The sequence below is a fragment of the Manis pentadactyla genome, chromosome 16 (genome assembly GCF_030020395.1).
Source record: "Manis pentadactyla isolate mManPen7 chromosome 16, mManPen7.hap1, whole genome shotgun sequence".
In the NCBI taxonomy this organism is placed as follows: domain Eukaryota; kingdom Metazoa; phylum Chordata; class Mammalia; order Pholidota; family Manidae; genus Manis; species Manis pentadactyla.
The window spans coordinates 17,879,728-17,903,479 of record NC_080034.1 but is presented as its reverse complement, the minus strand read 5'-3'; the positions used below and the strand labels follow the sequence as shown (position 1 = coordinate 17,903,479).

Genomic DNA, 23,752 nt, shown 5'->3' with positions numbered 1-23,752 from the left:
TTTTTTTTTGGTATCATTAATCGACAATTACATGAAGAACATTATGTTTACTAGGCTCCCCTCTTCATCAAGTCCCCCCGACAAACCCCTTCACAGTCACTGTCCATCAGCGTAGTAAGATGCTGTAACATCACTACTTGTCTTCTCTGTGTTGCACAGCCCTCCCCATGCCCCCCACACACTATACATGCTAATCGTAATGCCCCCTTTCTTTTTCCCCACCCTTATCCCTCCCTTCCCACCCATCCTCCCCAGTCCCTTTCCCTTTGGTAACTATTAGTCCATTCTTGGGTTCTGTGATTCTGCTGCTATTTTGTTCCTTCAGTTTTCCTTTGTTCTTATACTCCACATATGAGTGAAATCATTTGGTACTTGTCTTTCTCCGCCTGCCTTATTTCACTGAGCATAATACCCTCTAGCTCCATCCATGTTATGGAGGTTCCTCAAAATGCTCAAAATAGAAATACCGTTTGACCCAGGAATTCCACTTCTAGGAAGTTACCCTAAGAATACAGCACTCCAATTTGAAAAGACAGATGCACCCCTATGTTTATTGCTGCACTATTTACAATAGCCAAGATATGGAAGCAACCTAAATGTCCATCAGTAGATGAATGGATAAAGAAGATGTGGTACATATACACAATGGAATATTACTCAGCCATAAGAAAAAAACAGATTCTACCATTCACTCTCATTTTTAACTGAAGTTTAACCACCTACGCTTTATCCATATGACAATTCCAAAACTGGGAAACTTACATTTTGGTTCTCAAAGGCTCATTCTTCCCTTGATTCATTTCCTTGCTTCGTCCTTTCTCTTCCCTTCATGGCCGGTCTTCATTGCTTTCCTGCATTTGCTCACCTCCTGCTAACACTTCAACCCACTGCCCTCCAGGATCTGACTCCAGCACTCTACGGAAGCCGTCCTGAATGATCTACATGCACAGGGATGTACTAGTTACAACTTTTTCTGGCCACCTTTCTTAACTTCCCAGCATTTGACTCATACAGACACCTATTAAATTGAAACTTTCTCACTAAGTCTCCCTTGACACCACTCTTCCTGGGTGTGACTTATTCCAGACTCTCTGAGAGTCCCTCCTTCTGTCCTGTATGTGTTTAGGTTGCTGAGGCTTAGCCAGAGCCTCAACTTTCATTATGCTGCAAATTTTCACTGCGAAACCTCACCCTCCCCTAGAGTTGTAACTACTACTTAGATACCACTGAATCACAAATTCTTATCTCCAGAGCATACTTAACTCTTTCATTCAAGAGTCTGTTTTAAATAATTATATCCAACAGGTCTGATGAACATCAACTTTAAAATATCCAACCTACATCTCAGTTTCAACAAATCTTCAAGTGACCTCAAAATCTACTCCTAAAAAATTGCTATTCTCTTTTCATTCCCTATTCAAATATTCAAATAATGACTGTACAATTTACCCAACTATCCTAAATGAGAACCATGAGTGTCTTCCAAAAGCTGTTTTCTGTCCATCCTCCCTCACAACTAATAACAAAACCCTCAAGATTCTATTCTACATCCACTGTCACAGTTACAGGCTGTGGCTTTATCATCTCATATACACCCCACCCATAATACTGAAATAGAAGCAGAAGAAACATTTGATAATTTCAACACTCATTCATAATTTTGAAATATGAAACACCCATTCATTATTTCAAAAGAAAAAGGCAAGTTTTTTTAATATGATAAAACCAAAAACTTTTAGTGAACATTATAGTTTATAGTGAAATGTTAGAATTTTTTTTAATAAAGCCAGAAATAATACAAGGATGCCTACAATCCCTTCTATTTAGCACTGTAATAGATATTATCTAAGAAAATAAGATAACCTAAGGTATAGGTTTAAGAAAGGAATAAAATTGTATTATTAGGAAAAATTATTTAAATTTAAAACCTACATAAAAATAACATATCAGCAATGCTGTTGCATATAAAACTAAGCTTTTAAAAATCAAATACCATCCTCTTATTCTAGCAATAAAAATGTTTTAATGTATTTTTGAAGATATTATTCACAATGGCAATAAAAATAAGGGCATGTCTGAAGTGAATAGAACAAAATCACAATTGTAGGACAGAACGTTCTAAATATATGGAAAAATAAATGCATTCATATTACAAGACGAGGATCGGAAAAGTGACAGATTTTCCCTCAAATTAATCTGTACATTAAACGCAACTCTCATAAAAACCCAGATGTTTTGAGTGTAAGTATGAAAACTTTGTAAGATGAACAAGAAATTCAAATGGAAGAAAAACAGGCCAAAATTAGCCAAGACTATTTTGAGGAAGAAAAATGAGGGATGAAATTAAACTACCAGATATAAAATTCATTGAAAAACTATAGTAACTATAAAAATTTAGTACTAACAAAAGTTTAGACTAGAACAATGGGTCTGAATAAAGTCACAGAAACAAACCCACCTATATATGGGAATTTGTTATAGAAGAGAAATGGCATTATATATTAATTGTGAAAAGCTGAACTAATGAATAAATGTGTTGTAAAAATTGATAATCATATAAGGGAGAAGAAATATGGATACAATTGTGCTGCTATTCACACCATATACTAAAGCCAAGTACAGACGGATCAAAGACCTAAATGTGGAAAGCAAAACTTTAAAACTGTTAGAATATATATAGGATATCTGTCTAACATTGGATAAGGAGGATACTGATATTTTCATAACAAAAGGCATCATGAAGTTAAAAAGACAGACCTAATCTGGAATAAAGTATTTACCATGTATATGTCTAACCAAAGATTGGTACCCTGGATATATAAAGAAAGCCTATATTAAATAAGAAAAAATATAAATAATCCAATAGGACACTGGGTAAAGATTATAAACAAGAAACTTAAATAAGCATCCTAGATGTCCAACATGAAAATATGAACAATCTTCATAATAGGAAAATATAAACTAAAGTAAAATACCATTCATACCCCAAAAAATACATTAACAACAAAAGTTAAAGAGGATTTAGTAAAATAGGAATTGATGCTCCTAAGGAGAGAATATACTGGTACAGCCATTGTGAAGAGCAATTTAAATACTTAGTAAAGTTGCAAAAAGCATATCCTATAATATCATGATTCTATCTCAGGCAATACATATATAATATATATGTATCTTCAGTATTATTTGTAACTGGGGAAAAAATGGAAATAGACTAAATTTCTATCAATAAGAGGATGAATAAATAAACCCAGGCTATTTCAATACACATGGATGTTGTAGATTTATGTGTACCAATATGTTAAGTGAAAACAATAAAGTTCTAGAAGGAAATAAACAATATATCATCAATATAAGTTTCAAAATTTACACAGTGATAATGTATGTTATTTCAGGGAGCATACATGTATAATAAAAGTACAAATATATACATTGGAATAATATAAGTCCCTGAATTTACTGCTAGAAACCATGACATAGTGGAAAGAATACAGGCTTTCGATTAGAACAGGTTTGAATTCTTAATCTATCACTTTCTGTGTGACTTAAAACAATATTCTTAGTCTCTCTGAATCTTACACTCCTCTCTAAAATCAGGAATAAATCTACCCTATCTACCTTGAAGGGTTGTCGTGAATCCTAAATGAAATGGCATCAAAAAAAGCACCTTGTAAAGTCTCCAACCCACTTTAAGAAACCAACAGGTAATATTTCCTCATCCCTTCTCAAATTTTTTAACACCTACATTTTCAAAAAAGTGTGGGGAGAAACAACAGATTGCTGTAGTTGAAAAGAACTCCCTTTTCCTGAATATTCATTGTACATTATTTGAAAATTTTAAGCAGGCTTGTATCACTTTCCTGTAAGCTAATATATATTCATGTACATGTGTTTATCTCCTAGTTGCCTGACTAGCCGTGAGTTCCTAGAAGGTAGAGTTTAGAACTACTGATCCCCTAAGCCCCACCAGGCTCTGCATGGTCTAGGTTGTCAGTTAGATATTTTGATGGCTCACCCAGCACTGGTAAGACATTTAGTTGTTGTTATTCACAATGGTGATAGATTTATGCTAATTATCTTCATTCTGAGATGACTTCTTTGGGGGTCACAGATCAGTGGAATGGTTGGCTAGGACAAAGTGTAAAGAATGTGCCCGTGGAACACTGGCCACATGGGACCTTCTGCCACACTAGAGTCCATGCTCCAACCAGCAAACCAGGCCGGCCCAGATACCACCCAACCCCACAGAGAAGACCAACATTATTATCTAGGGAAGAGTTTATTTTAAGAAAATTCATATTTTAGCTTTAAAATTGTGAACCAAATAGAGCCGAAAGGTCATACAACCAAATATAAAAACAGCAAAAAGATATTCATCCCTTGCTCTCACACACATAAATTTCCTTTGGCCAAAGGTATCTTTTAAAGCCCCATGCACATTAGGATGACTCAGAGAGGCACTTAGAATCCCATTCTCTCTCTTTCTATTCTATTTTCTGTTATCCAAATAATTCCCATTGGAACCGTCAACAGATGAAGATTACAGTCAACCTCACACAGATGCAAAGCTCTATAGCTGCACATAGCCAATGCCAGGTCAGCATTCTTCACTGCCTCTAAGGGAATATTCCAGTTCAATTCCCATCCCTAACCACCTGTATAGACTTAGGGTTATATTTTCTTGACACATCTTTTTACCCAGGCCAAAACATAACACATGAGGGCTAAAACAGGCTTTTCCACACTGTTTGCATTTTTAAATAAAACACTGAAAATAATTTGAGATCTTTGCCTCAATCTCTTTTATATTTTTAAAATAAAGAGATAATTACAGTCTTTTCTTTCTGAAAATTAAGTATGTGATAAAATTAATTTGCATATTTAGAAGGTGAGTCCTAATTATATATTCCAAAACAACATATCAGTATTTCCTATATTAAGCATGCATATATTAAGTGGTACACATGTACTTCAAATGTGTGAGTTCTTATAAAAATACGGCAGTCCATATTTTTAAGGAACTTTTTAAGGTGTGGCATTTAAGTACTAATTATAAAATGTACTGTTTGAAAATAAGAAGAAATAGTGTTAGAGATTAATGCTTTCAAATATGATAGAAGTATGATTCAGGGTTTAATTAAAGTAAAATTTCTATGATTGGACAATATATGAGTTTCACTGAATGGTGTCCTCTATCCAGACAACTGGACCAGCAAATGACGAGGATCCATTTGGTGGGGTTCCACTGCAGGGTCATCTGAAGCCCAACTACCAATGAAGTCAAAGCCTTTCAGTTAACCACCAGGTTTGAACTGTGGTTATCCAGACCAACTGTGGACAATGAACAGCAGTGACCATGAAGGGTTGACTTTTTTCAAAGACTGAGATTATTCATTAAATTCATTTAACAAACAAGAAACTCCCTATAAAGAGAAAAAGAAAAGGAATGGCCCTTAAAATAAACCAAACTGAAAGCCCTTCTGACCCGATTTCGTTAACAGATAAGCTGGAGATCAATGAGGTTACTTACGTATTCTAACCAATATTAAATACAGTGACAGAGCCACTATCAAAACCTAGGCCCACTGGTTCCCAAAACAGTGTCCTCCCCAATATACCATACGGCCTCCCTTAACCAGGGGAAGGTTTAATGGTATTGTTCTAGAACCAGCCCGGAAGGGTCAGCCCATGGCTTGAACGCAAAGGTGTCTATCCACATCCACGATCCAAAGGCACCTTAAGAAAATGCCACCCATTCCTGGACACTGAGCAGAATCATCCCGCTCCAGTCCTGGCACTACCAAAGCATCAGATATGTGATCCTCCTGGTCACTGGGCCTCTCTGATTACTGAGGGCCCCCAATATATACACAGAGATGGGAGGCCAATTCTATTCACATCTGTCATGAGGGCTAAATGTGATAACAAAAGTTCAATGGTTTCCCATATTGTGACACGCTATACAAAGTATTAAATATTCTGTGTCCCCAAATGAGAAGATACCCATTCCTTGATCTGTCCTATTAATTACATGAATACAATTCAGCACCTTTTTCTTTAAAGAGGAATGCATTAAAAATACTGACAGAATACTAGCTTGGTATAAAAATATTAGAAGGTACCCAAACTTTTCTGAGGTGACTTATTTTCAAAGTATAGAGAAAACGCATCAGATGAATATCCAGTAATCTAACTGTTCTCTAACATTATTTCAGGCATAAAAGTAGTTCACTGTAGAAAAGAAACTGTAAGAAAAACATCAGAATAACTTCATGAAAGTTCTCATTATCTTGTTCTTAGTATTTTCCCAACACTTCTCCAAACTGAAAGCTTTTCCTTAACTGCATTATAAAATCACCACATGGGTCATTATTGCTGTAGACCTACAAGGCAACAGCTCCCTCTTGGAAATAAAATGTGCCCCCTGTTCATTTCAATCGCAGAGACAACACCCAGTAGTTTCTATCACATGAGCACCATTTTTAAATAATTTCTATTTTCCTTGTATGAAATAAGGGTTGTTTCATAACTTCTTGAAATGCCTTTTAATTCTTGAAGTATTATGTCTCCTCTCTTTACATTGAATTATCACAAAATATTGAACACATCTGTTTGGGTTATTTGACCTGGTATACTTGTTTATACTTGTTTTCGAGTCTCGGAATAGTGTTATTTTTAGGAGAGCTAAAGTGGTGTCTTTCTCTCAGACATAATTTTAGTATGTCTAGCTGTCCACACAAAGCAGGAAGACACAAAATAAAACTAGTGTAAGTACTGATTTAAGTACTACGAGCGACTGACTAAATCAGTGATTAGGTTAGTGCCAGGATCATAAACCTGACACTTTACTCTTGGAGAAAAAATTATTCTACAGAACGGAGGTTGTTGCCACTGAATACTTTTTATCTTAAAAATTTTGCATTGAAAAGTCAGCTTTTGTAAGCAGAGTAATGCAAAGTGATGAAAGATATTATAAATTAAAAATATTTAAAGAAATCTGATTTGGTTTATAAAAATGTAATTAGCAAAAATTGCAATAAAACCTCTATTGCTTTAATGAAGCATATCTATCCTCTGTGATAGCTCAGAATAAATTACATTTCATAACAATTAAAATTGCAACTTTTGTTGCGATGAGTATTTTATTGTCTACCTGCTGAATGGTACTTTATTCATTTTTTTTAGCTAACATTGAGTACCTAATTTACTGAATATCTAATATTGTTTGAATGGCTGATAAGCACTGAAATAGTATGAAGATATAGTAATCAAATTTTAATCAAAGCACTTAACTGAGAAAGAAGCTTATTATAAATACATCTTGCTTCCCCAACAAAACTAAGAGCTTTCAGGGGATCAACTGAAGATATATTTTTGTTTGATTTTTATTGACTGTTTACTATGTAATACATAGTAAGGGCTCAATTAATATTGCTTTTATTGTTAATATATTTGTTCACTTATTCAACATTTACTGTCTGTCTGCCTGCCAAATGATATAATACATGCACAGCACATTGTATGGCCTCTGGTATACAGGGGATGCTCAAAAAATGTCATGTTAGATGGAAAGATAAATAGCCCCCATGACTTGTATTAGGCAATGGACACACAGTGGATGTGCAAAGAACTTTGCTGCTGCGAGAACACAGAAAATGTCTGGAGGAGTCCAAGAAAATAGCACTGATTAGCAGAGGGAACTAAGGGAACACATATGCAAAAAAGTTAGAGTCAATGTCTTAGTACCAAATTACAAAGCAAGTTTATTAATAACTGCTATCAGCACTATCTATGCTTACTTGATGTCAACCTTAACTAAAATTTCTTAGTTACTGAAGACCCAAGCAAAACCATCAATCATTTTAGGTTTTGTATAATTAAGAAAGATAGAATGCCATTTAAATACTTACTATAGTCAGAAGGAACACACAATGTTGTCCACACCCTGCTTGAACTTATCCAAGAACAAGAAACTTGCTACCTCCATAACAAACCATCAATCTTTATTGTTTTCATTGCTACAAGGTTCTTGATAGCACTCTGAATAATAGCTAACTTTTATTGAGACTCCGTATGAAACAGGCAATGGATTAAGCAATTACATAATTTCATTTAATCCCACAAGCCCTTAAAGAAGCAACTATACTTTTAATTCAACTTTACAAATAGCATAGTGAGACCCAGAGATTTAAAGGAAGCTGGTCACACAAAACAGAGCCAGAAGGTTTAGCCAAGTCCCTCTAGGGCTGTATGATTCCTGTTTCGACTACACAATTCAATGCTGGCCTTGAAGCAAAAATCTGCCACTTGTTAATTATTCTTTTGCATGAAATACACTATTGTGTATTGCTCAGGGTTTCTCAACTACTGACATTTGGGACCAGATAAATCTTTATCACAGGGGTCTTTCTGGTGCATTATGGGATGTTTGTAACACCCTTAGGCTCTACCCACTAGACACTAAAAATACCCCATTCCAGTTGTGATAACAAAAAACATTCCCAGACATGACTGGGGAAAAAAATTGACCCCACTGAAAAATCACCGATTTAGTCAATAAAAGCTTGCCTCAAGGACTGCCAATTAGAAGACCTTAATGAATGAAGGTGCACTTGAACTTTGTAAGTCTTAGATTTCATACTAGGAATCAGCCACGATGTTCAAAGTCCTTTGCCCAAAGATAAGGCAATAAGATAAAAAGTATCTATTTGTTTAAAATACTAATAGGACTTGAATTTGTTGGTTAGCTGTTCTGTTTCAAACCTGACAAAGGTACTATTCTTTTACTACCAGTGTTTCTGGGGTTTAGCTTCTACTTCATAATCAAATGTCTGTGAAACAACAGATCAGATATTTCCAAAAATATAATAATTTAAGAGCAAATAAGGAAACCTAACAAACAATTTCATGGCTTGCATTTGCTTTTTATTCTTTGGCCACCACCACCAACAGAGTGCTTTTAAAACTGAAAGTGCTTTCTTTCCATTTTATTTTGTGTTCACAGACAGCTAACTGTAAAACATTATAATAATGTTGCCTATGAGGACTTTTCTTAAACTTCACTTACTCACATGATAATAGTGGTTATATTTTTCATGTTTCTCAATCCATACATCTGCAAAGTTCTAAGATCTCATGCCTAGGATGAAATTGCTATAATAATAATAATAATCTGAGTCTTTAGTACATTCAAAGAATATAATGCAAAAGAGCTACTGCTTCTCTAGGGAGTAAAGTTTAAGGCATGTAATCCATCTCCATGATGAAATGCAGATTTCCCATTAGAAGACAAATCATTCATTTAAATGAGTACAGTAGAATAGCACTAAAAAGAAAATTCATCTGGTTATATTTAAGGCTCAGAAAAAAATCATGTACAAAAAGATTCTCTGCCTTTCAGCCTACAGGATTTTCATGTGATTATCAATCAGATATATATTTTCATTCACTTAAAGCTCATATTCTTTAATAAAGGGACTGTGAGAGAGGTGTTGGGTGAATTTCAAAGTGGATCATACAGATCAGAACTCTAAGGTTCTAAAAAACGAAGCCTACTTGGTGACCTTAGCACTGACAGGTGGTAGACTAAGTCTAGTCCCTTTATTTTTTCCCCCACTTTACATTCTGCTTTCTTACCAAAGATCTCATGCAGTGGTTCATGTATTTGTTTTTTATAAAATGCTAAGAAGATATATATTGAGGGAAGAGCATCCTTGGTCTACTCAAAATAAAAAAAAACATTGCATCCCTGGCTAAGCTAGGATTGGGCCAGCCACTTGGGGGAGAAACAGGAGTCCTACCAATATTACTTTCCATGACAAGCAGCCCATGTATTAGTTGTGTTGACTTGAAGAAAGGATGACAGTGACTGACAGAAATATTGGTAGAAAGTAACATGTTTTTTTCTATATTCTTTGCTTCTGGAATTATTGTCTTTATCTTTCCCTTTCCACTGACAAGTTAAAGTGTCTCCCATGAAGGCAATATAAAGGAAAAGTCCCATATGTTCTTATTTCATGTCCTTATTCATGCTTTCCTTTGGTACCATAACCAATATTCTTCACTCTATAACATGCCTCAGAGAAACACTAATTTCTTTGCTTTTCTAAATAACTAAATCATTAAACTTTAAAAATTAAAAATGTCGAATTTTTCTAAGAACTTAGGTCCTAGGTTTATGTCTTTTTTATATATGTTGCATTAAAATTTTGGAGGCCACCAGTAAATGGTTTCTGGTAAGTATAGTTATTACATTCATTTCTCATAGGTGAAGGAATAATTCTAATTTCAAAAGCTATTTTTAAAAAGTTAATGTAAAATTGTATTTGCATAATTCATGCATGGCAAACTACCTTTAAATTAAAGATGCTCAGGAATGTGATATTATTAGCTATTGCCGGAGCAGCAAAATGTACCATGGTTCCCCTTGACAATCACCAAAAATGGTTCCATCTGAAAAGAACTAATTGAACTGACATCCAAAATATATTAAAATTTTTATTTTAATTGATTTTTCAACTGCAAAGTGTTGGAGGAAAATTCCACATGGTGTTTCTGTGCCTCTTGAGTCAACTTTTGTTCCAGACTATTTCCAAGGATGCTGGGAGATCCGCCAAACCAGCCTTGGGAGATTGTGTCTCCCTCCTGGGATGAGAGCAGATTTATTTCCTGACCAGTAAAATAAAAATGATTTCTTCCTTCAGAACAAGGTTGGAGAAGTTTGCTAGAACTCTTTTTATAAAAGGGATTTCTGAAACCCAAGAGTTCCTCAGCTTGACATAACCCCCCGTAAATGCAGCATCCACCTGCATCCCTGCACATCACCTTCATGAGACCAGGGCACAAGAGGAACCCAGGCAAATATGAATTTCATGCTGTCTGCCGTGTTGTCAGTAATAAAGTCCGTGGTGTCACACCCAAGAGTCTCCTGTCTGCCGGCCTAAAACCATGGCCGACTAACTTGTTAGAGCACAGGTCAGGTAAAGTCTCAGACCCTTTACAGTTACTGGCATAAACATAGTAAATACACAATAACTGCAGTAATGTTAAATGAAGAGGTAAAGTTACTATGTAGAACTAAACATCATTCATCATCTAAATTTACAGTTCTCCTCAGCAAAAGTGTATATTACAGTCTATACTTTTAATTGTGACACAATTTGTTTTAAATACTGATTATTTTAGTATTTTCCATTCTGATATCTACATATCTTATTTCACTCAATAAGTGGCTGCTACGTAAGTCTCAATCTCTTTGGAACATAGGAGACATAAACAAAAAATTATATTTAATATCCAAGAAAATGGATTCTGTTTCTAAGAATCAGCAGTTTTGAACTGAATCAAAATATAAAGGCAGTGACAGTACGTTCTGTTGTTTTCTTGACATTGTTCTGTTTTACCAAGTCCCTTACTAGAAAAACACACATCAGTATGAACATTTGGTGAAAACAATGACATGTTAGATTTCATTTGGATAACTGTGTTAAAATATTATTAGTTGGACAGTATCACATTCTATGTAAATCCATTGTTTAAATGTATTTAACAAAAAGTACTGCTTTCACTCTCACAGCCAATGAATGACATTAGTCATTTTTCCTAACTCTCTAAACTGACAAGGAAGAAGACCATGGCTCTCGAGTAAGATACCATGCTGTGTAAACTGTCACATAAAACAAATACTTAAGTCAATAAACAAAGAAACAAAGACAAAATCCTGATCCTCCGGGGGAAAAAAAATCAGAAGGAGATTCCCCTTTTCTCAAAATTCTAAAAATGATCACACTACCTGCTGAATTAAACATCACTGACTCCTTCAGAGCCACAATTTAAATTCTTCCCCCTACAAAACCCTTAAAATATTCCATTTCCCTTTAACATTATGCAATTACAATAAGGCTTCTATTAATGCAAACAACTTCTGTAGTAAACAGCCATTTCTTTAAATAATTTTGAGATCATGAGCTACCAAGGAACTACCTAACCACTAGATCAACTGACAGTCACCGATTCAGAACACCTGCTGCTAAGAGAGGCAAATGACTCAAAATTTTTGAAACACTTTACAGAGCTTCACTTTTAATGATTGTTACTGGATCATCAGGAAAGAAACATGAAAGTTCTATGTAACTAAATTCTTTGCTCAACTTCAAAAATTGGGAGAATGATGGCAATCAAAAACTACTCAGCACAGACCTGGCATCGGGCAGCCCAAAGGTTGCGACCTGGATGAATTTCCATCTTGTTCCTGGCCAGAGAAGGGGCTGTTTTCAGGTACTCAATGAAAGGAAACAATTCACATCATAAAGAATCTGGTGAGGGCTTTAGCACACAAAAAAATAAATTTAAAGAAAAGGACTTCAAATGGCAAGGACGTGTCACTAACAGGAATCAGACACAAAAATTTTATGTGTATTCATGGCCTTTAATTTTTCAATATTAATCTTTAACAGAGCATCTTATCATTTTAAGGTGTATATACTCATAAATGCTACAATTAATCTTAAGTCTATTTTGTGATCTTTTTTCACCTTATTTTAAATATTCTTCCCAAAAATCAACATAACAAATAGGAAACAGAATTGTTTAAAGAATCCATATGTCTCGAATTCTACTTTTTAAACTCTACATGAGAAATGCCCACCATTAGTTAATTCATTCACTGAACAGAAAAATACTGAAGCTATCAGGCATAACTGAATGCCCAACCAGGTAGCTTGTACAATCAAGTCTATTCTAAGACAAGTCATTTTGATTTTCTTACCTAGAATGATAAGAACGTTATATTGTTCCTTTCTAGAAACTAGAGAAAGGTAATTTTTTACCAAATGTCCCTTATCATTTAATTTACATGGATCCATCTACTAAATGATTCCACTTCTCAAGAGGTATTTGTCCCTCTCCTTCACAATCCTGGAGGGAAAAGATAAACACCATGAAATGTTTTCACTGCTTTCTGAAAAAAAACACTGAATTAAAACAGAATATAAAACAAAGTAGTTCCTCAATTACATTAATGTGGTCTGGCTTTTCAGAACAAAAATCCATTGGGGATGGTGAGAATATAAACACCCCTCCAAAATGTCAGGCTTCAGTCTAACTAGCAAGTCTGCTTTGAGTCACACTGTGTTCAGAAAACACCGTTTTCCTGACTTAATCTAACTTGAATTATTTCTGAGATGCTCTTGAGTTTGCATTGCTTTTAAGCAGATGATGCACTGCTTGGTTTCTTCTGTTTAAATGAAAATCAGATGTGCCTCATTCTGCAGAGAACAGAACAAGGTGGCAAAACTAAATCCAGCAGGACTTAGGTTTGTATGAGAATAAAGCTTCTGATAAGACTATCAGACATGAAAATGGGTCACTGAGGAAAACTGGGGAACACTTTCTGTGGGTTTTTCTTTTTTTTTTTAAGTCCACAAGCTCTCATCCCTGTGGGATGGCTTCAGCAGGGGAAGCCCACAAACAAGCACATGGATTTCTAGCGGAATCACCCAAGTGCTCTGCCGAGTCCATAACAGTGACATGGAGGGTCTTCAAGGAAGCAGAGAGAGCAACTTCCTCAATAACTAAACACAAAATGCAATTCCAAACCACCAAAAGTCTGCAATGTTGGTTTTGTGACCTTGACTCAGAGTCACTGGGATATACCAAGAAACCACAGTTCTTGACAGATGCGTGTCTTATGTGCAAAGGCTTACCGTATGAGAATTTCCTATGATCTGTGCTATGTAATTAATGCAAAATGAATTTGCTGTGCGATCTGACATGCCAGTTCATTCTGTGAGCCAGCAGGTAACAGGCCCAGTCTCACTCTTAGAACCTAAGGGGTATGAATTTGGAGAATGGAAAACTTCTTTAGCCCCACCTCCACGCCCAATTAAAACGATTCCTTATGCTTGGTAAGCCTGAAATGCCACAAAGGATCTCTTTAAATTGAGAATTATCTCCCTGTTAAAACAGAAATTCACTTAGGAGACATAAACTGTCATCAGTTATTTATACTTCAGTATAACTGAATTTCAAATTCTGTCTTGACAGCTAGCTTTGATAAGAAAACATGAAGCGTGGTTATCTGGATTATAAGAGAGGAAAAACTCTTCAAGAGATAGAAGTGAGATAAATAACTATTTTACCACTATTATTTGTCTATTCACTCAACAATATTATCACCACCTACTATTTTTCAGTCAATGTCCTAAGCACTGGGGATACAAGGACAAAAACACATAGTAAATGGCCTCAAGCAATGCGGAATTCAGTAGAAAGACATCAAATATGCAGTTACTATAGAAAAGAAGAGGTTTAATGGAGGTGTGTGCAAGGGAAGCTCAGAAAAATTAATACCTAAATCCACATGGCAGAGAGGAGACAGGGAAGTTTCCAAGAAGAGGCAAAGCCCCACCTGTGACTTGAAGGAGAACCAGGGATTTGCATGTAGGTCACCTGAGAAGGATAGGAAGCTATTACCTGATTATCTCTGGAAACATTAAAGAACAAGATGTGCTCAGTGAAACAGCGTTTTTGAAGTAAAGACTTCTGGAGTGAAATACCAGTGGAGGGTGGGGGCAATGTCTCAGCTCAGGCCACCATGACAAAAGTCCACAGACTTGTTGGCTTAAAATACAGACATTTATTTTCTCACAGTCTGGAGACTTGCAGTCAGCATGGTAGGTTTCTGGCAAGACTGTTCTGTTGGCAGGCTGCCACCTGCTGGCTGGGTCCTCACTAGGCCTCCTCTCGGTGTGCGGATTGGGCGGTTGAGGCTGCAAGCTCTCTGCTGACTCTCCTTATAAGAACATTAATCCTATCATACCACAGCCCCACGTTTCTGATCTCTTTCAAACTTAATTATCTCCTTATAGGCCCTATCTCCACATACAGGTTAGGGCTTCAACACATGAATTTGGAGGAGATACAACTCAATCCAAACAGACAGTGAGAGGAGTGAATGACCATGACAGGGAGGGTGCTCCGGAAACAAATCACTAAAGGGCCTTTCAAATCAAATGAGGAAGAATGGACTTTGTCTTTCAAGATCATTCTAGGATTCTACAGAGGGATTTTAAGCAAGAAGTGACATATTCTGGTTCACATTATAGAAAGCTCATTATGGTAGCAAACAGAGAATGATGCACAGGAGAACAGAAAGGCCACTGAGAGACCATACAAGCCTGATGCAGGACGGAGGGAGGGAGAGTTGAGAAAGACAAGTTAAAACAGGCTAAGTTTGATCACAGTGGAGAGGGGAGAACTGAGGGTGACCCCAGTCCCTGGCTCATGCAGCTAGGGGATGGCAGTGTCCTTGCCAGAGAGAAAGAACCCAGAAGGACAAGGGAAAGTGTTTGCTGAGGGATGGAGGGGAGGAAATAAAATGCTTTTTAGTTTTTAGAAGATTAAGTCTAAGCTCCCCAAGAGGTGTGGACATATGGAATTGTTTACTTGACAGCTGAATATTTGGACCCACTATGTGCCAGGAATGGGGTAATGGGCAGATGCAACTGATGCTAAGCAGAATGAGGGAATGTGGATTCTGCTCTGGCTTACTACTTGCTTTTGAGTGCCAAGAACTGAGATTTTAGTCCATTAAAACTCTTTGTATTGAACAAAACTGAAATGCCTAGCAGTACAAATATAACTAAATAAATGCTGGGTCATCTAAATGACAGAGCACTCCAGAGGCATGAAATTCCTGTATTCAAAGAATATTTAATGACGTTAAAAAAAACACAGTAAGAGAAGAAGAAAAACACAAAACTAGACAGTAAGCTAATCGTGTAAAAATATATATCTTTCATGGAAATGTTAAACATTGTTGTCTCCAGGAACAGCACTACAAATATGTAATTTTTATGTTTTCTCATATTTTCCAAATTTTTCCATGAAAAACACATATTGTTTTAAAGTCAGATATTCTAAATTTATATTTAAATTTGTATGTTTTTAGGCAAAGTTAATATTTCAAAAGGAGGCTCTCCCACCACCAGCTTATCCTCTATCAACCAGGGGAGATTTGGCTATGCTGAGGAGAAATATATTGAAAAATTGTGACTTGTAATGGCAAAGGTTTCTCTTTTGCTTGTATTAAATATCCACTATGGGCTGATTAGGGGCTCTGCACCTCATTCTTCATTTTAGGACCCATTCTGAGGAGCATGGCCACTTGCTATGGCAGAGGTAATCAGCTTTAGACTCTTAAACTAGCAATTATTTGTTCCATTCCAGAAATGTATACCAATTTCCACTGAACTCATAGGCCAGAACTAATATGGGGCCAGGAAATGGAAACCTACATGTACCTGAAATGTATTTGGTAGAGTTGATAACAATCAACATAAATTTAAATTCATCACCCCCCCACACCAAAAAATACTACAGAGGGATGTTTATGGCAGTGTTGTTCAAACTGCAAAACATGATTCATCAGTAGATTGGGAAATCAATTTAGTGGGTCATGACTAGTGTTTTTTAATAGAATGGAATGGAAGGGGAAATTCAGAATATAATGTTTTTAGAAAAAGTAGATATGTATCATGAAACAATATTTGATATACATCTACCCAATAAATACAGATGTGTCACAATGTAAAATATCTTCCTGTAAAACAAGTTTGAAAGTCATTATTCTATAGGAGCTATAACTAAGCCAGATACATTCTATCCTGGGCCTTTCTAATCCAATGTCCTATGACTACCTGAAGGACAGGAAAACTTGATCTTCCTCTGTGGAATCGATCTCAAAGAACTGAGTCCAATTTTTACTCCTGCTTGAATAAAATGCTCCCTCAATAATAAATCAATAAAGAAATATCATGAAGTGACATATTTTTAGCACCTACCAAGTATTAAAAGAGTTCTTAAACTAAACAATTTCAAGCCTCAAAATATTTTCCTTAATTCTAGAGCCTCATTCTATTGGTTTGTTAGGAATCTATATAATTCTTCTATTAACTTAAATGGCATCCTTGAGCAAGGTGAATGACGATAATTTTTTTTTTTTTTTGTATTGCTATTAACTTCTAAAACATTGTCATGGATGATTTTTATCAGGTTTACTTATGCTTTGATTGTTTAAGGGAAGAACACACATTTCAAAACTGCAAAATACCAGTTGCGTCTCTGTCACAAACTAAATATTCCCAAGTTGCATTTCTTTGTCACAAACTAAATATTCCCAATTTTCAATATCCTATCTTTTGATATTCAACTAAGAAAATACAAATTTGAAATATGCATCTTCTGTGTGTGTGTTCATGGGAAAAGTGCAATATTTTATAAATCAGTTTCACATTTCTCCTTGCCAAAATGAATTTCATCTTAACCTTTATTTGCTATCATCCATGGGAAATGTTTCTAAGCACTTAATAAAATGCAAGACTTTCAATCAACTTCAGCATTTTCCACCCTTCCCCCAAGTATACTGCCATGCTTTTTCCTACCTACCCTTCATAGCACTGCCAGATCAAAAGCCAGCCTTTTGTTTCTACAAGGAAAATGTTTGCTAAAGAGCCAAGAACAACAGAATGCCTCATGCAGTACAATCTTTTTTTACCTCCCAAATGGCTCCACTACCCCTTCCTACGTATGCCCGAGAGGTTTCCCGGGGACAGGGGGGAGTCAGTGCGAACTAATAAAATCTACCATCCTGACATTCAAGGGAACCAAATAAACATGACTAACTGTGTTTAAAAGAATAGAAATGAAAAGACCATCCTCAAAAATAAACCACTATGCAATTTTTTTTACCATCTAAAAGGAAGCTCTGGTATGGAAAATGGTGAACATCCTGCATTTGTTAATTAAGGAAGCATTATATTCAGTGCAGTAACAGTAACTTGCTTAAAAGTGATGAGTCACAACATTCCGTTCCTTCCTGGACTTATTCAGCTAGATGTGGGGAAAAGAGGATTGTAGTGGCAGCTGGACCATCTTTGTCCCAGGCCCAGCAGGGCCACTGACACTGCGGCAATCTGGACAAGAAAACAAGCCTGGGTGGACTTCAGTATCTCCTCTATAAAACCAGTGGGTGAGGAAATGAGTGAGCTAGAGGAGCTCTTCCATTTCAAATCAGCTGCACTTCTATTTTCTGAAATAAATCACCTAGTTACTCATTCCATTAAATATCAGATTGGCAATTAGCTTTCTAAAACAACCAAAAAAGTCATTTCTTTCCATTATTCGAAACTGGATCTGATGCATTACAAATTTTCCATAAATTAACATTTTGTAATAAAAATTATCATATCTATAACATTTCTATTACATTCAGAGAGCTCCAAAGACATGCACAGTATCATCCTGATCATTCTCTTTTGGTGACGGCCTTTTGTTTTTATTGCTAAACTCTCAAAAAATAATCCCTTTACAATGCTCCTCCTTCTAAACAAATGACAAACACTACTACAGAAATCCAACTGAATGACTGCGGTATAGTTCTGAATCCTAAAAGGTGGGGTTTCTTACACTATTTTACAGTGTTCTCACACACACACACACACACACACACACACATAAATGTGAGCAAATAAATAGCACAGTCAGGTTTTGATTATCTGCCAACAGGGATGGTGACAGAGAACTAGTACAGATATTCTTACATGGTAGAGAGTTGGGGGAAAATGTACAATTTGGCAGTGGAATGTGTTTTATTCTTATATTTGAACAAAGCTATGCCTGGCATTCTGGAAATTGGCAATACTATACTTCAAACTGAGTAATTAATTAAATACTTTTCTGGAAAAAGTCAACCCAAGAGAACTAGAAAATATTTTAGTTTGTAAATATCTTGGTTCACACCTTGGCAAATGATCACATTGTGTGATGTTTAAAATGATATTTTCAAATCCCTGCTGGATGAGACTAGTATGATAAAGACACTGAATTATAAGAGGTGACATTGTCATTAAATATTTATAGAACTTTTTGCAGAAAGGAGCTCTAAAAGGGATCATGCTACACCAACTCAGGATAGTATCATTATCAAATCTGCCATCCACAATGCAAGGAACTCATGAGATGGGAAACTTTCATAACTCAGTAACCATCCAAAGTTGGTTACTGTCTCTTAAACAGTTTTTCAAATTCAATGGTCTAAAGCAGAAACAGCTGCACTGGACTTCGTTCATGCTGAAAAACTGACATTTCTCTTTCAAGTGCCAAGTGCAGTCTCAGAATAACAGTATGTCAGACTCTATCCAAAAGGAGATGCTCTTATTTTCCTACATCATCCAAATGTCGTTCAGAAGAAATTGCAAACAAGATCCCTAAAGCCATATTACCCCAGGCCCCAAAGAGCAATTATGGCTATCCACATAACATAACACTTGGTCCAAAATATTCTCATAGCCAAATTAATAAAGAAGGCACCAAAATGACTTCTGTTCCTTTCCACAATTACAGGTGCTTTCGAATATCACCAGATTAACACTGAACATGATCGCTTCACAATTCCATGGCATATGTTGCCGGGAAGGTCAGAGGAACAGTATCACTCAGAGCTGGAGAAAAAGGATTCTCAGAGCAGAAAGTGGAAAAGTTCCCTGACAGAGAGGTAAATGATTCTTAGGCTTAGCAAAAAGCTCTTTGCACGACTGAGGAAGAATAATGGCCTTTTGGATAGTAGGCAACTCTTTTCTATTTATATCCATGGGAAGCATGAGTATAGACAGGCTCTTAGACATGACTGGCAAAGAGGCCTCAGGTAGGTCCCCTACTAGCAAAACCCAAGAGGAACAAGAAGTAGCCAAGTCCAGAAGGTAAGACACTAGTATATTGCCCTACTCTGTAATTATTAGGGGCAAGCTATAGTAAACAGGAAAAAAAAAATCCATATAGTTGTAAACATGAAATTGCAAACACAAAGATGTGAACAAATATTCAATAAAAACCAGCATCACAGAGGAAGACCACAAACTCAGCAAAGAGAGTAAATAATACCCATAGAAACAGAGTTAATAATAGTAAAAAGATAACTAGCTTAAATGTAATTAATATATTCAGAGATATATATGGGAAGAGGGAAGTAGATGGAAAATAAAGTTGAAGAATGCTACCAGCACAATGCAAAATGACACAAATTTTACAAAAATTTAAAAAAGACTTTTTCAGAAGGAAAAAAATAAAGAGGCATATGAAGAAATAATAGAAGAATGCTTTCAGAGCTAAATAAAAATTTGAATCTTCAGATTGAAAGGGGTCACAAGTACCAAACTGTGGGAGGAAAAGATCTTCTAGACACATATTGGTGAAAAATTATAATTCAAAAGACAAAGCAAAAATTCCTAAGTTTCTATGTGGGTGGTTGAGGAGGTGGGGATGGAAGCGAATACCTAAAAAGAAATAAAATTCAGATTGTTTATAGACTTCTTATCACAAAAGGAAAGCTAAAAGACAATGCATCAAAATTTTCAAAGTTTTGCAGGAAAATATGGAACCAAAGAAAATCATTTTTGGGCATTTTGAGCATTTGAACATTAAATAACTCAAATGTTTATTATCTACTCAGTAGCTCCAAAAAACATTACTAGAAAATAAACAAAACTAAGAGCTAGTTGTGGAATAGAAATTTTTTTTTAATCAACAGAATTTGCCACTGTGCCCTAACCATTCCCCCAAAATAAACTTCCACCTAAAATTGTTACAGAAAAAAGTTAATAACATTTTAGAAATAAAATACAAGCTCTCAAACTGGGAACTGGGTGAGGGCTTATAGGATAAATAAATTATCTGGGTGGGAGAGGTAGATACCAACTAGCTATTAGTGGAAAACATAGGTTGTAATTGATACACAGACATATAATGGCAACTAATTTTATGTAAGTAGGAATGTCATTTCCAGAGATAACTGGTAGGGGAAGAAAACGAAGCAAATTTAATTCCAAACACAGAAAACTAATAGTAATAATCACAAGAAAGAACAAGAAAGAATGATAAAAACAAAAAGCCAAGTAAAATGCAAAGAAAAAATCCAAATGTATTAGCAATCATAATAAAGTTTAATGGGTTAAATTTACTATTCAAAATTCAAATATTTCAGATTGTGTTTTTGTTAAATCCACCCATATTCTGCTTATAAGAAACTCACATAAATCACCTCACACCAGTTAGGATAGCCAATATCCAACAGACAAGAAACAAAAAGTGCTGGGGAGGATGTGGAGAAAGGGGAACCCTCCTACACTGTTCGTGGGAATATAAATTAGTCCAACTATTGCAGAAAGCAATATGGAGGTTCCTCAAAACACTGAAAACAGAAATGGCATTTGACCCAGTAATTCTACTCCTAGGAATTTACCCAAAGAAAACAAGTCCCCAGATTCAAAAAGACACATGCACCCCTATGTTTATCACAACAGTATTTACAATAGCAAGATACGGAAGCAACCTAAGTGTCCATCAGTAGATGAATGGATAAAGAAGATGTGGTACATATACACAATGGAATATTATTCAGCCATAAAAAGAAAATAAATCCTACCATTTGCAACAACATGGATGGGGCTAGAGGGTATTATGCTCAGTGAAATAAGCCAGGTGGAGAAATACAAGTACCAAATGATTTCACTCATTTGTGGAGCATAAAAACAAAGCAACACTGAAGGAACAAAATAGCACCAGACTCACAGACTCCAAGGAGGGACTAGTGGTTACCAAAGGGAAGGGGGCGAGGAGAACGGGTGGGGAGGGAGAAAGGGATTAAGGGTCACTACAATTCACAATCACAATATAGGTAGGTATAGAGAAGGCAGTATGGCATGGAGAAGACAAGTAATGACTCTACAGCATCTTACTACACTGATAGACAGTGACTGCAATGGGGTGGGGGGTAAGGACTTGATAATATGGGTGAATGTTGAAACCACAATGTTGTTCATATGAAACCTTCATAAGGCTGTACATCAATGATACTTTAATTTTTAAAAACTCACATAAAACCCTTAAGTGCAAGGCAGAAATCTTACTGACCTGTACTTCTTTGAAGGGAATACTGGGCTGACATCAGGAGAATACTGTACTCACGATATTTCAAAAATGAAAACAGATAAATGTAAGCTTAATGCACAACTAATTGAACGGCTCCCCAATGGAGAGTAACACCTTATGCCCACCTGGTAAGAGGTTTCTAGTGAAAGGGTTTGGAATCCTGCCATTTGCCTTACCTAGTTCAATGGCTGTTGGTAATTTGGGTGAGGGCAGTGATGGCCTGACAAATCAAAGTTCTAGACAAAGGAAAGCTAAGAAAGATTTCTGATTGAATGAAAGACTTTGGATTTTAAAAGATTCCACCTGGATAAACAATGGGCCAACTGCAACAAGACAAAATTCAAAAGAAACACATAAAAGTCCTGGGATCCAAACTCTGGATTCTTGACTTCTCAGTAGGAATCAGGTGGCTTAAGAGCAGGAGGTCTAAGTAGACTGAAATGTTTTCAATAATGGTAAACTGAAGTCATTATTGTAACCTGGCTGCTAACTGGTTGCTGTTGGGCTAGAGGGAGAAAAAGGACAGGCTATACCCTATCTATCAGCAACCAGTGGTTCAAAAAGAATGAAAAATCTTTGTGTCCAGGGGAGACTGACCAGACTGGAGATTAACTCCAAACCATTGCAGAAAAGAAGTGGTATTTGAATATGATCTTCCCCTTGTCTTCAAATACTGGCAAGACTGCCACATGGAAAAGAAATTAAACTTGGCACTGTCAGTCCCAGAATACAATATTAGGACCAATGCCTGGAAACTCCAGGGAAGAAGTTTTCAGTTAAGTTAAAGGTTCTTAATAAATGGGGATGCCCCTAAAACTGAAAGTTCCCATCACTGGAGGTGTTGGGCACTGGATAGTGTGCTCCTTAGGTATGCTATTCACCAGAGGTCCAGGTATCAAGTGTTATTGGTGCAAACAATATTTGTATTATAAACAATTATTTGTAAGATAATTCCCATTCCTATAATTTACGCTTGCTAGAGTGTGTGTCCAAACTGAATCATGCTTCAAGAAGCAAGTTCAAGCCCTACCTCTTCTGTGAAGCAAATCATGACAAAAACAGACCCCCCCTTCCACAGTGTCTATCTTCAGTATTAAACCATTTGGAGTCCAATTAGAGTCTTACTTTTGCTTCCTAAAAATTATAATTGAAATAGCCCATCTCCCAACTATATCATAAGCATATGACCTGGGGTCATCCTAACCTCCAGTCTACTAGGCACCCTGGTTGCCACCTAAGTTAAATTTGCTGAGTCATCACTCCTCTTTTTATTCATATAGCACATATTCAATGTTTTTATAATTACATCTCCTTCTATAAGTGATGCAATACACAGTAATGGCTTCCTCGGGAGTTCCCGTGTCCCCCTACCTTGACATATGAAAATTCGTGTCGTTTTCCATTTAAAACTTCCCAACTTCCTCATGAGAACAATGGTTACAGACACTGACACCCATTCTTGAAGCTTTTGTAGATAATAAAATATGCCCTCTTCCCTTCCCCTTTTATCCTAGAATATATCCATAGATGGCTGAGAAATCCCAAGAGGAGAAAAAATTTGAAGGAAAAAAAAAGCTAAAATCGGAAACTCTCTAGAGTCTAGAGTAATAAATAGTAGCAAAGTCTTGCACTCTGGAAAAGCCGAGCTACGCCCTCATTACAGTTGGGAAACACTGCAAGTTCCATGTAAGAGGATTTCTTGAGGACACTGTCTTGGGTAAAAGAGAAGGGCCTTGTCTAAGGATTGGCAATACTAAAATAATGAAAAAAT

At 36.1% G+C, this 23,752-nt stretch overlaps 1 protein-coding gene across 2 annotated transcripts in view; it reads right to left on the bottom strand.

Moving 5' to 3' along the window:
* Window positions 1–23,752, bottom strand: part of COL21A1 (collagen type XXI alpha 1 chain) — a 178,048-nt gene that overhangs the window by 145,332 nt on the left and 8,964 nt on the right. Inside the window, exon 2 of one of the 2 annotated variants that reach the window (XM_057494380.1) lies at window positions 14,347–14,445. The exons of the other annotated variant lie outside the window; for it this stretch is intronic. The gene's annotated coding sequence lies outside the window, so the exon portion shown is untranslated. The remainder of the gene's footprint in view (window positions 1–14,346; window positions 14,446–23,752) is intronic. 2 annotated transcript variants of the gene reach the window in all.